The sequence below is a fragment of the Microtus pennsylvanicus genome, chromosome X (genome assembly GCF_037038515.1).
Source record: "Microtus pennsylvanicus isolate mMicPen1 chromosome X, mMicPen1.hap1, whole genome shotgun sequence".
NCBI classification, from domain to species: domain Eukaryota; kingdom Metazoa; phylum Chordata; class Mammalia; order Rodentia; family Cricetidae; genus Microtus; species Microtus pennsylvanicus.
In genome coordinates this window covers 33,808,583-33,813,007 of record NC_134601.1, presented here as the reverse complement: position 1 = coordinate 33,813,007, position 4,425 = coordinate 33,808,583, and positions in this window count along the sequence as shown.

Genomic DNA, 4,425 nt, shown 5'->3' with positions numbered 1-4,425 from the left:
GCACAAAAAGGGTTTACTAATTCCTGTCTTACAGCCTCAGAATTGTGAGTTCTGAACCCACAGGGGACACAGACATCCTAAGTGTTCAGGTGTGGGTGGGAGCTGCTTTCTCCAAGCGGCTGCCTCTGATGCCCTGCACTTGTGTCTCTGCGATCTTCATCATGAAAAGGATGTGCACACTCCCAGGTACCCATCCCGTACTTCATAAAAGGCAGAAGCCTCAGGTATTAGAGCTAAAGATCAGGGGTGACCTGAGTGTTCTGACATACTGGTGGGGCCTCAGCAAGGGGGCTTTGTCATCAGAGTATTTGCTTCTTCACAATGTCTGGAGACAAAAAGAGCTGAGAACAGAGGCACTGGGATGTCAACAATAGCTGCCCGGGGTGGGAGTCAACGTTCTCTGCGGTATTAAGTTTGTGTCATGAAAATGCACATCTAGAAAGGGAAAGCTGAGAGAAAACTTGCTTTTGAATGGCAAAGTTGTGGGTGAGCTGTGAGAATTCATCATCCCATCCTACACCATCAGTTTTCTGAAATCATCTTGTATTGCCGTTACAATAAAAACATTTCTTTTCTACAGGCAAACCATGATAACTCTGGCAAATGAGAAACCTGGGAAAGCTCCCTCCTTTCATTCCTTTCCCCCACGACACCCAATTTCCTTTCTAGAGGTGAGCGCTGTCAGCACTTTAGTTGCAAGCCTTCCACAGATGATCTATGTTAACTTAAGCAACAGGAAAACGTGCGCGAATTCTGAGCAGTGCAAACCTTACCTGTGACTGAAGGCTGACAAACCCACTTTTGAGTAGTTAAAGGAGATCCAGCCTGCTGGCTATAAGGGAAGATGAATGCTCTGAGATGTGACTTCTCTCAAGTCTGCTGTCAAGAGAAGACAAAAACGAGGGAAGGAAAAAGAAAGAGGAATATTTATAAGAAAAAAACAAAGGAGAAATTCTTAAGGGCAAGGACTTGATACCACTATTATACTCTGACTACTGTTAATACTTCTATGTTATGATTTTAAACATTTATAGTGGCGGCCATTTGTTTCACTTGATGAGGAAAAGGAAAGCAACCCTCAATGGAAAACAAGAAACCTGACACATGTGCACATTTACACACTTTTTCATACAGTTCCCTCACACCTATACACAGCCATATGCAAATGTCATTCCCCCACATACACAATATCAACAAATGTATATCAGGAATAGGTGAGATATATCCACCATTGCAATAATGCAACTATTCTGCATATATTGAATTTTACTATTCTTATATATTTTTTCATGTGTTATTTATTTTGCTGTGTATGAGAGAAAAAGAGTAAGGGAGAGAGAGGAGAGAAAGAGAGAGGGAGGGAGAGGGAGAGAGGGAGAAAGTGGGAGGGAGAGAGGGATGTATGAAACTCACATGTTTGCATGTAGGTCAACTTCAACAGTCACTCCCCATGCACGCCCCTTGTCTGAGGCAGGGTTCTGTGGTTCACCACTGACTGCATGAGCTAGGCTAGCTAACTTGTGGGCTCCTGGGGCTTCTCTCTAGTGTGCGACTTAGTTAGGGTTCTTCTTGATGTGATTTTTTTTTTTAAAAGCAACTTGAGGTATATACAAATATCAAAGAATATTGAGCCTATAGTTCGCTATCCTAGAGAAGCTAAGTAATAAGGTGAACCCAAAGAAAAACATTTATAGATCCTCCTGGAAATTGGAAGCGGACAAAATTGCCAGGCAAAAGTTGGGAGCATGTGGGTGGGGTAGGGTGGGGGGACGGGGAGAGGGGGAAAGAGAAGGGAGAAGGGAAGGATTGGGGAGAGCTTGGGGGAGTGGGATGGTTGAGATGGAGGAAGGACAGATATGGGAGCAGGGAAGATATCTTAATTAAAGAAGCCATTTTGGGGTTGGCAAGAGGTTTGGCTCTGGAAGGGTTCCCAGGAGTCCATGGGGATGACCCCAGTAGGACCCTGGACAGTGGAGGAGAGGGTGCCTGAAATGGCCTTATCCTGTCAGACTGATGACAGTCTTGATGATATCTTAATGATACCTTGAATATCACCATAGAACCTTTGTCCGGTGATGGACGGGGATAAAGACAGAGACCCACATCAGAGCACTGGACTGAGCTCCCAAGGTCCAGTTGAAGAGCAGAAAGAGGGAGAAGATGAGTAAGGAAGTCATGACCACAAGGGGTTGGTCCATCCACTGAGACAGTGTGCCTGATCTAATGGGAGCTCACCAAAGCCAGCTGGACTGGGACTGAACAAGCATGGGATCAAACTGAACCATCTGAATGTGGCAGACAATTGGGGCGGACTGAGAAGCCAATGATAATGGCACTGGGATTTGTCTCTACTGTATGTACTGGCTTTTGGGGACCCTAGTCTATTTGGATGGAAGGGGGAGGGCCTTGGGCTTCCCACAGGGCAGGGCACCCTGCCCTCTCTTAGGACTGGAGAGGGAGAGAGAGGGGGGAGCAGGAGGGAAGTGGGAGGAGGTGAGGAAGTGGAAATTTTGAATGGTATTATTTATAAAGCAATAAAAAATAATCTGCTGAAAAAAAAACAACTTTCTCAAGGACTGAAATCTCAAGGTCCAAATCAGGAGCAGAAGGAGAGAGAGCACGAGCAAGGAACTCAGGACCGTGAGGGGTGCACCCACACACTGAGACAATGGGGATGTTCTACTGGGAACTCACCAAGACCAGCTGGCCTGGGTCTGGAAAAGCCTGGGATAAAACCAGACTCTCCGAACATAGCGGACAATGAGGACTACTGACAACTCAAGAACAATGGCAATGGGTTTCTGATCCTACTGCACGCACTGGCTTTGTGGGAGCCTAGGCAGTTTGGATGCTCAACTTACTAGACCTGGATGGAGGTGGGGGTTCCTTGGACTTCCCACAGGACAGGGAACCCTGATTGCTTTTCGGGCTGGGGGGGGGACTTAATTGGAGGAGGGGGAGGGAAATGGGAGGCGGTGGCGGGGAAGAGACAGAAATCTTTAATAAATAAATAAATTTATTAAAAAAAACTTGAGGAGGAAAGAGTTCATCTAGCACTTCCAGGTAATACTCCATCAGGAAGCAAAGTCAAAGCAGGAACTCAATGTAAGAACCTGGAGGCAGGAATGGAAGCAGAAACCATGAAAGAATTTTGCTTGAAAAAAAAATAATGACATCTTGAAAGTTGCAGGCAAATGGATGGAGCTAGAAAACATCATATTGAGTGAGGTGGCCAGACTCAGACAAATATCATATTAGTCAATCATAAGTGGTTTTTAAACATAAAGCAAAGAAAACCAGTCTACAAATCACAATCCCAGAGACAACAATGAGGACCCTAAGACACACACACATAAATGGATTTAATCTACATGGGAAGTAAAAAAAGACCAGATCTCCTGAGTAAATTGGGAGCATGGGGACCTTGAGGGAGGGTTGAAGGGGAGGGGAGAGGAAGGGAGGGGAGCACAGAAAAATGTAGAGCTCAATGTAAAAAGCCAAAAAAAAAAGGAGCAGAAGGAGAGAGAGCACGAGCAAGGAACTCAGGACCGCAAGGGGTGCACCCACACACTGAGACAATGGGGATGTTCTATCGGGAACTCACCAAGGCCAGCTGGCCTGGGTCTGAAAAAGCATGGGATAAAACCGGACTCGCTGAACACAGTGGACAATGAGGACTACTGAGATCTCAAGAACATGGCAATGGGTTTTTGATCCTACTGCACGCACTGGCTTTGTGGGAGCATAGGCAGTTTGGATGCTCAACTTACTAGACCTGGATGGAGGTGGGTGGTCCTTGGACTTCCCACAGGGCAGGGAACCCTGATTGCTCTTTGGGCTGACAAGGGAGGGGGACTTGATCGGGGGAGGGGGAGGGAAATGGGAGGTGATGGCGGGGAGGAGGCAGAAATCTTTAATAAATAAATAAACAAACAAACAAACAGTAAAAAAAAAAGCCCCCAAAAAAGAATTCTGCTTACTGGCTTGCTCCATTTGTTTTCTTATAACCTGTGATGCTTTAAACGAGTCAGCCTCCCATAGGCTCCCATATTTGAATGCTTGGTCCCCAGTTGGTAGAACTGTTTGAGAAGGATTAGGACATGTGACCTGACTGGAGGAGGTATGTCACTGGGGTTGGCTTTGAGGTTTCAGAAGCCCTACCACTGATAGTTTCTCTCTCTCTCTCTCTCTCTCTCTCTCTCTCTCTCTCTCTCTCTCTCTCTCTCCCTTTTCTCTCTCTCTCTCCTCTCATTGTGTGATGTTTTACTCTTTTGGTATGTGGGAGCCTGCCACCCAACTCCCAAATAAATCACACATGGAGGCTTATTCTTAGTTATGAATGCCCGGCCTTAGCTTGGTCTGTTTCTTGTCAGCTTTTCTTAGATTATCCCGACTACCTTTTGCCTCTGGGCTTTTCTCTTTCTC